At 39.8% G+C, this 13519-nt stretch overlaps 1 protein-coding gene and 1 long non-coding RNA gene across 2 annotated transcripts in view; one reads left to right on the forward strand and one right to left on the reverse strand.

The window, feature by feature from the left end:
• Window positions 1-13519, reverse strand: part of LOC120740601 — a 72155-nt gene that overhangs the window by 12392 nt on the left and 46244 nt on the right. The window lies entirely within an intron of this gene.
• Window positions 7337-11475, forward strand: LOC120740631. The gene is made up of 2 exons (XR_005697416.1): window positions 7337-7371; window positions 11082-11475. It is a non-coding gene; the product is annotated as an uncharacterized LOC120740631 (long non-coding RNA).

Genomic DNA, 13519 nt, shown 5'->3' on the forward strand with positions numbered 1-13519 from the left:
GTATTGTTGATAAGGTTGGGAAACCTGCAGTCGGCTGAGACTGAATAAGTCACTTGGATGAGTGACGAAAAATCTTTCCCGCTCAAAACGTTACGTCCAGATGAACAGAATCCAATTTGGGGATTCAGAATCATTTGTCTGCAGCATTTTCAGCTGCATAAAAACATGACGTCGATTACGTCTGTGCAATCATAAAATCCATGTTAGAGATCAAAGAGTTTTTGAAGTGAATCTATCGTGAGTGCAAAAACTACGATATAACAAAATGGTGTTTGAAATCCTTGCATCCGGAGCATTACTTTAAATCCTTGGATTTGGTGTACGAGAAATCTGAAAATAGTATGAAGGGAAAAAAGTTTCATTCAAAATGAAACTCAAACTTAAAAAAGTTGATTTTTGCCATCTCTATTTATTAATGTGTTTCTTCCAAGGATAAACACATTGTCAAAGTCATCTGATAAGAAATCCCATCTGCAGCGTTTATCTTCAGTCTACTTCAGCTGTGATATGAATGAACTGAATCTGTTGTAAATAATGCTGTTCTTAGTTTTACTGTTTAGGGTACAATGAAGAATGTGGAGCTGCAGAGCTCTCCTCCTCTCAGTATTAACTATGAATCTCTTCTGTGCTGCAGTGGGTGAGTAGCTGCTGTGTTCAGCTGATGAAGCATTAGTTTGTAAACTTCCTGTTTCTGAAGTTTAAAAGAAGGATTTAAAGCAGTAAAAAGTAACATACCTGCTGCCTGTTACCACAGTCTAAGTCCAGAGACCTGCTTCAGTCAACTTGGTGCAGATATTGATTCTTAGACTCTGATTTCTGTTTGAAATCACATGATTTAAAATGTTTGATACTTCAAAAATCAGAGAAATTGTCTCTGAATTACAGAAAATATTTTCTTCTTTCCCTGATGGAGACCTCGAGTCCACACTGGGCCTCACATTCACCCCGTAATGAAAACTAAGCAAAGCAGACCATCACACACTTGTGTACGTGGAAACTAACAAATAGAGCTCTGCTGTCAGTTCATTGCTCTCAAACAATACATTTTATCTCTGTTCTATAACTTTCTTTTGATTAGCTTCTCCTCATAAAAGAGAGTCAGAAAGAGACGCCTGACTCCTGAGATTGTCAGTATGCTTACTGAGTTTCATGAGCTGATTCTGCCTTTCAATATAGTTCCTAATATATTGTGTGTTTTTCCTCCTGCAGGTCAAAGTAACTTCACTATGAGTGAAGAACAGGAGGTCTACCAAGCTGAGGAAAAAAGTAACATCACAATAACATGGCTGCTCCATTTAGACACCAACAGGCCTCCTGACTTCCTGCAAATAGACCTAATGAATGTGAAAAGGAAGACACAGGTTTTCTTCTATAACAGTGAGACTGGCACTGAGGTGTATCCAGATGAGCACTACAGAGGACGACTGCAGTGTGACCCACAGCTCGCCAGGAAAGGACGACTTGAATGTCTCTTAACTGATCTCAGGCTCAACGACACGGGGACATATCACTGCATCGTTGTCCTTAACGAAGAAGTTATTTCCAAAACCTGTGATCTCAGTGTTACAGGTAAGATGACACCACTGACTCTTTTGCTGGTTTCCATAACAATAACTATGTAGTATCAAATATTTAGACTTGCATACTTAAAGTACTGTACTCAATCTATACATTTGTGTATATTTTCAGTCACCAGAAAAAAAAATCAGCATCAGTATTATCACAACCATGCACTCCTTTACCCTCTCTCTGTCTCACAAACATTGATTTTTCTTCTCTGGTTATGCCATCATGTTAAGTTCATCCTGAACCAGTGGCCATGATATAAAGTACCACAGGCTGTGAATGCCACATTAGCATGTACACTCTCAGCCACTTCATTAGGTACGCCCGTTTAACTGCTTATTAATACAAATATCTAATCAGTTGATCACACTGTAGCAGCATTTAGGCATGTAGACATGATCAAGACGACCTGCTGAAGTTCAGACTGAGGATCAGAATGGGGGAGAAAGATAATTTAAGTGAGAGTCATGTCGGGACGTTTGTTACCAGATAGTCTGGTCTGACTATTTAAGAGCTGTTACTAATGAAGTGTGTTAAACTAAAATTCATGCTTGATCTTAGTCTTAATCTCTTAAGTCTTAAGCAACTAACTTTGTTAATTAGTCACTAAGTTTTCTTGAAGAATGATCCCTTTACTCATGCTCGTTCAATTTCTTTGCAGCAACTTTTAACAAACCTGTGGAAGTGATATCAAAACCAGCGAAATCTAAGAGGATCGGCCTCTACGCAGCTCTTGCTTTGTTTGCAGTGGTGATTATAGCGCTGCCACTGCGTTACCTGTCTGTAACATTTTGTAAATAATATTATTTGTATTAATGTGAAGTAGCAGCCCATTACAGATTACTCCTGAGGTCACCTCTGACTGTAATGAGACTAGGGATGGGTATCGTTTAGGTTTTATCCGATACCGGTGCCAAACCGGTACTTTTGAAACGGTGCCGGTGCTCAAACGGTGCTCAAACCGGTGCTTAAAGAATGGAGAACACAAAATTGGTCCAAAAACCTCTCATGTTCAGCTGTTTTTTTGGAAAAAGATAACAATGTTAGTCTTTTCTGCAGCTATAGAGGATTTATGGCATCACTCTTGGCTGGAAGCAGTGCTTAAACAATGGAAAAAACACAAACTTTGTCTAAAAACCTCTCATGTTTAACTGTTTTCCACTTTTTCTTTGGTCATTTTAGCCTTTTTGGCCAGGGTGAAGGGAGTATCTGCCATCAAACAAGAAGACAGCCGCATGTAGCTATGATGATGTTTGCTAGTTCACTTTACATGCATTAATGTAATAACGTGGTTAGCCTACTCAACGAAAATTACACAAGAACAACATTAAGCTACTCACGCAGAGAAGAACGGCTGCTGCTGCCATCATCATTCATCATCATTTCTGCTACACTGGCAGGGCTAGGGGCCAGGACTCTCCTCTTTGGGTTTTTGGGGGATGTTGCTAACTCCGGGTCCGATAACAGGCACCACACCTGCAGTAGATGTGTGAGGTCTCGCAGCAAGCTATCAAATACAGTGCATTTCTCGGCTTTTAAAAAAAACGCTATGCGTCGCCAGGTGTTTCATCGGATTTGAGGTCTTACCTCCTTTGACAGTATCACAGTATCCTTGGACAGTCTCAGTCGTTGTGTCCTTGGGCAAGACACTTCACCCGTTGCCTACTGCTGGTGGTCAGAGGGCCCGGTGGCGCCAGTGTCCGGCATCCTCGCCTCTGTCAGTGCGCCCCAGGGTGGCTGTGGCTACAATGTAGCTTGCCATCACCAGTGTGTGAATGTGTGTGTGAATGGGTGAATGACTGGATATGTAAAGCGCTTTGGGGTCCTTAGGGACTAGTAAAGCGCTATATAAATACAGGCCATTTATCAGCTTAAAGCACTTGTTGCAGGCTGCTGAGTTTGCATCTTTTGCTGTGAAGTACAGCCAGACTTTTGACCGCTTCGCCTTGGGCATTTTTAATCTGTAGCTCTGCTCTAAAAGAATGTACGTACCTGGACCCGCCTACTATCCTCGGAAACGTAAAATGATTGGCTAGAATCTAAAGTGTATCACAGCTCTGGAAAACAAAGCACCGAAATAAAGCACCGAAATGTGCGCTGCTTTTCGGTCTGGTTACTACCGTTTATGTCAGAACTGGTACCCATCCCTAAATGAGACTGCTGCCAATGTTTTTCAAATTCCTCAGAGCTGTGCCACAGAGCAGTGCACATTTACACCACCCCCACTCTTCTACAATACTATGAAAAAGTCTTGAGCCGCCGATCTCTTTACATTTCGAATCCCAGGAGTCAGATGTTCTTGTAAGTCTTGAAAGTCCAGTTCTTATGCCTGACCAATTTTTTCAGAAGTCTTTCCAGACAAAAGGTTAAACTCCAAGTAATGCATAAAAAACAAAGTTTGCCTTTTTGACAGTCTTTTAATTATTACTACCTTCTTTAAAAAAATAAAATAAAAAAAATGTTAATTCACTTCAACAAATGGAGAACAACAACAGAAGGATAAGCTAACTCCAGCTATAAAGCTTTAAAAAAATTTCATCCAGCACTTTGTTATCAGACTTTGATATTGTCATATTTAGCACATGTGTGGCTAATTAACTCATTAACTAATTAGCCCTCATGTGTGTCTGTTTCTGCTCCTGTTTACAAACCATATGAAGCACTTTAGACTTTATGAAGGTTTATGTGTGCGTCTATTTCAAAGGTCAACATGGCCAAAAGACTTTGCTGTTGACACTTTGCACACAAATTGGTGTGTTGAAGAACACCAATCAATGAGTCGACCAATCAGTGTTTACCCATAGTTGACCTTAAGAAGCTGCTTTTTAAACATTTTTTTTTTTATTTGAGATACCCAGAATACAAGATCAGTAAAGTTGATTTAATGTTTAAAATTTTAAATCTCTTCATTAGATATGGGGCAGTGTCATATGATGTTTAAGAGTGGGCACTTTAAAGTTATCTCTGACTAGGATTTTAGATTTTGTTAAGCAAAACAACAAAAAGAAAGTCTGGCTTTGTTGAACCTGGTCCACAGAATGATATCTCTCAGGACTTAATTTCAGTTTTACATCTCTTTGCTGTTTCACTGTGAGGCCTTGAAAATTTAAGGTCCAGAGTTTACGGGGGTTAACTCAGACGTACCTCAGTTTCAGCCGTTTGGGTTTCTCTTTTTGAGTGACCTCAGTCTCATTGACAAAGAAGTTGATGTGGAGTGGAGATGGTGTGTGGCTGCAAAGTGGACAGACTCTGAGAGCAGTATTAGTATAGTATTAATATTTTAATTTTATGTTAGGTATGTTAATAAATTTAAAAAAAAAGGACATTGGTGCTTTTTTCTGCCTAGAAATGTCCACAATAAGTCTGTAATTAGAACAAAAATGTAATTTAAAACAGTTTTGTACAATAAATATTTCTTTTAAATTTGGTAACAAAGAAGGAATTTATTAATGTTGAAGAATGTTAAGCATACAGCTTCATGCTAATTTTGTATATTCATGTTTCTGCTATATTCAATAAACATTTAAACACATTAAGTTTTTTGTTTTTTTAAACAAATGCTTATGTTAAGTGACGGCTGTGTGCAAACAGGAATAGGACCCAAGGTGCAGACTCCAGAGACAAACTTAAACCAAAACAGCTTTAATATTGAACTCAACTGGAAAAAACTGGAAAAACTGGAAAAAAGTCAAAATAAACTAACACCGGCGGACTGACAAAACACACAGCAAAATAAACGGTAGATCACGACACGGAAACAGAGAAACACAGGGCTTAAATACACAGAGGGAGCAATCAGGGAATGAGTAACAGGAGGGAAACACAGCTGGGGCAAATCAGAACTGACGAGACAAAAGAAGCGTAATCTGAACACACTGAGATAAGACAGAGACCTTCAAAGTAAAACAGGAAACACATAACACAGACTGAACAAAGACACAGACTCACATGCAGGCACTACAGAGGGAACAGAGACGTGGGACCAGGGCAGACACAAACACTGACTGGACACGGGGATATAGGAACTAAGGATACACAGAGACACGAACTAGACAAGGGGATACAGCTGACAGGGGAGACAGAACAACTAGAGAAGACAGAGACATAAACCATAAGACAGAACTCAAAGAAACCAAAGACTAGAAAGTATAAATAATATCATAAACTCAAAAACCCTGGGTCAACGACCCAGGCATCCTAACAGCTTAACATAGTGTATTAGATGTTTTTCATGAATATTTTTATTTTCATATCATCTAAGAGATAAGTGTGTGTGTGTGTGTGTGTGTGTGTGTGTATCTTATGTAGATGATAGCTGAGCTCTTTTATCCTGTTATCCCATCTGCCTGAATTCATTCTCTTGGTGGCGCTGTCACTTGGTGTTCGATTGCTCTGTGGTAGAGTATCACTTCCTGTTCCTGCTCAAACACAGTGGTGTTTCTGAGTAGCTTATCTGCAGTGGCGGTCCTAGCCTGTTTGGCACCCTGGGCGAACACTGCCTCCCCGAGTCCTAAAGTGTATATTTATTTTCTTACTCTTCTTATATTTATTGTTTGTTTACTTGCACTGCTGTAACTGGAGCCTTGTGTCTCGTCTCTCTATATACTGGACTGTATGTAACGGAGATGACAATAAAGTTTACTTTGACTTCAGCAGCAAGCAGGCGCATCGAGGGCTCTCGCGCATATAGAATTTCGAAAAAACATCTGTGCAAATTATAAGTCTGCATCATTTTTTGGTAATTAGATGCCGCTCCAGCCAGCCAGAGAATCCCCTGCCGCCCCGCCCTCTCCTCCCTGTGCCGCAAGCAGCAGGCGCACCTCGCTAACGGAGGGCGCCCTTACTCCCAGCAAATGGGCAATAGAAAACCAATCGGTCCCTATCCCATCCTACTATGCGCTGGCATGACGTCGGGGCAACATGAGATCGAGCTATTTTTTTTTTTAGCTGATACCCGTGATGCCGCCCCCAACACGATGCCGCCCCAGGCAACCGCCCGTGTCGCCCGTATCAAAAACTGCTACTGCTTATCTGCTTAGCAATTTAATTTAAAACTTTTAAATACATTCTTTTTTCATAGTATAATCTTCACGTGCTTCTTCCGAAGCACACTTTCTGTGTACTCACTACCTAATTTATAGCCAAAGTATTCACTCACTGTCTGTACTGTTTCTCTAGTTTAGCTTAGCTCGTAGCCGACTCGTTAGCACCATGGCTACTTCACCTGTCCCTCCTGCACTTTCTTGCTCATTGTGTCAGATGTTTAGTTACTCCTCGGCCTCCTTTAGCAGTAATGATATCTGTAACAAATGTAGCATATTTGCAGCTCTGGATTGCTGAATTGGAGACTCGGCTTCGCACCCTTCATTCACCCGTAGCTAGCCAGGACCCTGTAGCTGGTGCAGCCAAAGATACCGTAGGCCCCTCTAGCTGTTCCCCGGCAGACCCCAAGCAGCTGGGGAAAGAGGGCGGCTGGGTGACGGTGAGGAGGAAGCATAGTCTTAAACAGAATCCCAAGGTACACCACCAACCTGTTTATGTGTGTAACCGTTTTTTTCCCACTCGGTGACACACCTGCCGGGGGTCGAACTCTGGTAATTGGTGATTCTGTTCTCAGACATGTGAAGCTAGAGACACCGGCAACCATAGTCAATTGTCTTCCAGGGGCCAGAGCAGGCGACATTGAAGGAAATTTAAAACTGCTGGCTAAGGGTAAACGTAAATTCAGTAAAATCATAATTCACGTCGGCAGTAATGACACCCGGTTACGCCAATCGGAGGTCACTAAAATCAATATTGAATTGTGTGCAACTTTGCCAAAACAATGTCGGACTCTGTAGTTTTCTCTGGTCCCCTCCCCAATCAGACCAGGAGTGACATGTTTAGCCGCATGTTCTCCTTAAATTGCTGGCTGTCTGAGTGGTGTCCCAGAAACGATGTGGGCTTCAAAGATAATTGGCAAACCTTCTGGAGGAAACCTGGTCTTGTTAGGAGAGACGGCATCCATCCCACTTTGGATGGAGCAGCTCTCATTTCTAGAAATATGGACAAATTTATTAAACCCCCCAAAATATGACTATCCAGAGTTGGGACCAGGAAGCAGAGTTGCAGTCTTACACGCCTCTCTGCAGCTTCTCTCCTCCTGCTCCCCCCCCCCCCCCCCCAAAAAAAAAAAAAACCCCATCTCCATAGAGACTGTGTCAGCTCCCAAAAAGACAAAAAACAAACTAAAAACCAGCAACAAACAACTTAAACATAAACAGTCACAAAGAAAGAACAATACAGTATCCACAACTGAACCAAAGAGTAAAACAGTGAAATGTGGATTATTAAATATTAGGTCTCTCTCCTCCAAGTCTCTGTTAGTACATGACTTAATAATTGATCAACAAATCGATTTACTCTGCCTTACAGAAATCTGGTTGCAGCCGGATGATTATGTTAGTTTAAATGAATCAACACCCCCGAGTCATTCTAACTACCAGAAATCTCGAAGCACAGGGCGAGGGGGCGGTGTGGCAGCAATTTTTCACACCAGCCTATTAATTAACGAAAGACCAAGACAGACTTTTGATTCATTTGAAAGCCTGATGCTTCGCCTTGTCCACCCCAGCTGTAAAACTCAGAAACCAGCCTTACTTGTTATCATATATCGTCCACCTTGGCCTTACACAGAGTTTCTCTCTGATTTCTAAGACTTTTTATCTGATTTAGTTCTGAGCTCAGATAAAATAATTATTGTGGGTGATTTTAGAATCCATGTAGATGCTAAAAATGACAGCCTCAACATGGCATTTAATCTGTTATGAGACACAATTGGCTTCTCTCAAAATGTAAAAGAACCCACCCACCACTTTAATCAAACTCTAGATCTTGTTTTAACATATGGCATAGAAACTAAACAGTTAACAGTGTTTCCTGAAAACCCTCTCCTGTCTGATCATTTCCTGATAACATTTACAATAATTGATTACACAGCAGTGGAGAGTAGACTTTATCTCAGTAGATGTCTTTCTGAAAGTGCTGTAACTACATTTAAGAATATAATCCACCCACTGTTATCATCTTCAATGCCCTGTACCAACACAGAGCAGAGTAGCTACCTGAACGCTACTCCAACAGAGGTCGATTATCTTGTTAATAATTTCACCTCCTCACTACGTACGACTCTGATACTGTAGCTCCTGTGAAAACTAAGGCCTCAAATCAGAAGTACCTGACTCCATGGTATAATTCTCAAACACGTACCCTAAAGCAGATAACTTGTAAGCTGGAGAGGAAATGGCGTGTCACAAATCTAGAGGATCATCATTTAGCCTGGAGAAATAGTTTGCTGCTTTATAAGAAAGCCATCCACAAAGCCAGAACATCGTACTATTCATCACTGATTGAAGAAAATAAGAACAACCCCAGGTTTCTCTTCAGCACTGTAGCCAGGCTGACAAACAGTCAGAGCTCTTTTGAGCCAACCATCCCTTTAACGTTAACTAGTAATGACTTCATGAACTTCTTCACAAATAAAATTCTTATCATTAGAGAAAAAATTACCAATAATCATCCCACAGATGTAATATCATCTACAGCTACTCTTAGTACCACTGATGTTAAGTTAGACTCTTTTTCTCCAATTGATCTTTCTGAGTTAACTTCAATAATTACTTCCTCCAAACCATCAACGTGTCTTTTAGACCCCATTCCTACCAAACTGCTCAAAGAAGTCCTGCCATTAATTAATTCTTCGATCTTAAATATGATCAAGCCAGATAACACACACCAATTACTGTAATTGTCGGGCTATAAGCCGCTACTTTTTGCACAAGATTTGAACCCTGCGGATTTTAGTCAGGTGCGGCTTTTCTATGGATTGTCCATGATTTTTGTCATATCGTAAGACGATTTGTTTTGTTTGTTCCGCTGTTGTATGGCACTACGTTGCCTGGCGGAAGGGCATGTGATCAGACACACAGTATCGGGGTTCAAGAGTGGTATGTTGGTCACATGTCCATCCGCCAGGCAACATAGTGCCGTACAAGTAGCGTGAAAAAAAAACTTCAAAGTAGCGCTACGCGTTCAGCAGGAGGCGTGGATGACAAGCGGCGATAAACTTGCGAAAAGCAAGTTATGCCCAACTCCACCGGTGGAATCTGACAGCGTGGAAAAGTGATCACCAATGGATTTCGAAGGGCTGGACTGCTGCTACATCTCACCCAAGGTATGTTACAACTGTCATGTATTTAATATATATTCTTAGTGCTTATTTGCTGATTATATTGTTTTATTTATGCCTTCATAAATCAGACGAGACGAGAACTATGTTGAGGGTGACAAGTTGCCCTGGCAACAGACTTTAGAAAGAAGAAGTTCAAAGCTGCACCGGAAAATGTAAAATAAAAGATCATTTTTTGAGTTAGACCACTTCCAGCTTATGTCTTTCTTCGCCGCCAAAGGAATGCAAAGAACTGAATTTAATAATTGGTGCCAGTAACCCAGATTCTTTTGCGGCTGAGAGGACTAATTCGGACCTTAAGGTACGATCTGATATGAGGCGGACAACAGACCGGTCTAAAAGATTTAAAGGTAAGCACAAACCTGTTCAAAGTAAAAGCGAAATTGTGCATATTGAATGATATCTAAATTATTTGTTCGCCAAGTTGAGGATCGTCACCGTCAAATTGACTCAGTACTGGTGAAATTAAACTAAATGATAAAATCTGTTAAGTAGATTTCAGGTGTCATGTCCATGATAATTTTGGGTAATTTGGGATAAACAAAAGTAAAGTTTGGGGAGATTTGACAAAAGCTTATTGTTGTTAATACTGGGGTGGATTTTTAAGTGTTGTGACGTATGTTTGAAGTTGGTGTGTTATGTGTGTGTGTGTGTTACGTCAGCCAAGAAAAGAGATTAGATTAGGGCATTTGGTTAAGGGATTTTATTCCCACATTGATTAGCAGAGTTGGACTCGGGCATCAGATAATAGAGTGGAGGTTAGAGTCCACAGTGAAGCTTTTAAATTATTAAAATTATTTAGGATGGGGAGGGCGTTCCCTAGGTGTGGAAAATGTTCTGAGTGTTATTGCTCCATCTTGCTGCCGATGCACGGCAATATCCTCTGGCGAGAGGGTTAATTCGGGCGATACCCGCGACAGGTAGGGACAGTCGTTAATAATCAGTGGTCAAGCACCATTTTTCTGGCACCATTTGACCAATAGGGCGGGGCCCCGGGCGTGACCATTCCAAACGTGGTTCACAGGTAAGCTTTACGTAAAGCTTCAGGCGCCAGCAGGATGTTGGGTGTTCATGAGGTGGAGCTGCAGGAAGCGCTTATAAAATAAGATAGGACTTAGTAATTGGATCGCTGTCCCGGACAGATAACGGTTATAGTTGACCAGCAGGGTGGGCGAACCTGGGCTTAGATGCTTTTAAATTAGTCGAAAAGTTTGGTGTACCGGTACTAAGGTTTTGAAGATGAAGTGAAGATGTGATGGTAATGGAAATAATTTATCTTGGCAGTCAGTGGCAGTCTTTTGTTATATATATAAATGTGTGAATGTATAAATGAAGTGTAAAATTGTTATTTGGATGAATGATTAAAGGTGCACATTGTTTTGAGAGAACAGGGTGTGTGTGTGTGTGTGAGACAATTATCTTTTAAGGAAGTTCGGGGAAGTGTACAAAATGCTGATGAAAGTATTGTGTGAATGATGCTACAAAACTGAGCTGAAAGAATGGTGATCTGTGTGGAAAACTGTTAATTGTGCCGAAAGAGCTCTGCTAAGCACGCTGAAGATTTTGATGTGAATGCTTGCAAATGCAAAGAGCTTAGTATATTTAAGTGTGTGTGTGCGTGTACTGAGGGTACATTCTTTTTAGATCAACACTTAGCAGAGTTACTTAGGGTTTATAGACTGTAAATATAAAATAAGAGTTTGCTTAGGTTGTAAAAACATGAGAATTCAGTGAAATAAAAAGTGTGTGTGTGTATGCAAACTGCCGTGTGTGTGTGTGCCTGGCAGGAAGTGAAGCAGGAAGTGAACCAGCAAGTCTGAATATAGCTTGTGAGCTTGTAACGCTGCAACATGAAAACAGAGGAATTGGAGATTGAATGTATTAAGACATAGTAATGAAAATGATATTAATTAAATGTTTCAGTGTGTCAATACAGGTGGGCTCTTCTCAACTTGAAAACATGATAGATTAAAAGAATTGGGATGAAAACAGGCCAGGCTTTGGAAAAATTTGACAGCTTCACCTTTCATTCTGTCCTTATCCTGAGAAGAAGCTTAAAGGACAGTTAATCTCCTGATGAAGACAGAAGACAAACAGAGCAACACCATGCACATGAAAAGTTAACAGCAGGCAAAAAGACAGTGCAACTGAACTATGCCACTGAAGACTCCAGCAGCAGCATGTAAGAAAACACTTGATGGAACATGCACTGTGAATTACAAGCTGGGAAGTTGAGCAGAGAGATGACTGTGTGAAAGCACTGGACACTGAGTTTCACATTTCACATGCTGGGAGTGAACCTACAACAAAAGACTGAAACGATCAAGAGAGAAGCAATGTAGAGAAGAAACAGGGACAAGGATGATTGAAAGGTGAATCTGGATGTAGTACAGTAAATGGTAAATGGTAAATGGCCTGTATTTATATAGCGCTTTAACTAGTCCCTAAGGACCCCAAAGCGCTTTACATATCCAGTCATTCACCCATTCACACACACACATTCACACACAGTGAAAGCATTAGAGGTGGGAATCACCATACAACTCACAATACGATATTATCACAATACTTAACGCACGATACGATATTATTTCAATTTTTTAAAATATTTTGCGATATTCAGATTCTGTACATAAAGGTTAACTTTATCAATATTCATTTTATCTAATATCAAAGTCTCACACTCAGTCTTTCTCTCATTTCAGTCAGTTTTATTGTTGACAAACTGAACAGTTTGTATTACAGTCTAGTCCAACTTAATTGAATGCAACCATCTGGTACAATTATAGCTATTCTGAACTATGCAATTTATGAAAACTATGCAGCCCATTCAGCAACTGAAGAATTTGAAAGTAAATTAAAACAAAATATAATTTTACATTAAATAAAAAAGTTTTAAACTTAATTAAAATAAAAAATGTCTTAAATTAAATTAAGTAAACTGTCATGTTTATTGCTGCCAAAAAAAAAGTTAAACACATTTGGACAGTAAGGAATGTCAGGATTCTTGCTCAGAAAAAGGAGCTGATCAACATGCACTGAAGTCAGAGCAGTCCACGAAAAAATTGTTTGTAACAAAATATTGATTTCTGCTGTCCCTGTATCGATACATTATTAGCAAACAAAATATCACGATACTACACAGTATCGATTTTTTCCCCCACCCCTAGAAAGCATATGGGGAAATTGGATTGAAGATTGAGACTGAACTCATGGAGGTTTAGAAATGTCCAGAAAATCACAACAGAGAGGTAAAAAAAAAAAAAAAAGAGATAAAGAAATAACTAAACTAACAATTACATGAATGAATAGAAAAGACACATATACAAATTGTCACATGTGAAATTATTTTTGGAGAGAATCAGAAGTGAGACAGTTTGAATCCAGAACTCAGTGCAAAGATGCATGAATTAAACCTGATTATAAAAACATTTGCAATTAAGATCAGCTTACACTCAATATTAATATGAATAACAAATACATACCAGCAGTGAAGACATGCTTACATTCATGAATGTGATTACATGACATAAATGTTAGATTTAACATACTTAAAGCTTGAAGTTGAGGAATAACTCAGGAAAGTTCCATGACAATAGAGTGATTTTTGTGAAGAGGAAAAAGATAAACCAGTGATTAAAAGCTTAAAGTAGTTATAAATAGTGAATTAGAAGTGCTTTTGTGCCGATTGACCAAGACAAGTGATTATTCTAAAAAACATTTTTT

The sequence above is a fragment of the Simochromis diagramma genome, unplaced genomic scaffold (genome assembly GCF_900408965.1).
Source record: "Simochromis diagramma unplaced genomic scaffold, fSimDia1.1 OVJJ01000433.1, whole genome shotgun sequence".
Taxonomy (NCBI): Eukaryota; Metazoa; Chordata; class Actinopteri; order Cichliformes; family Cichlidae; genus Simochromis; species Simochromis diagramma.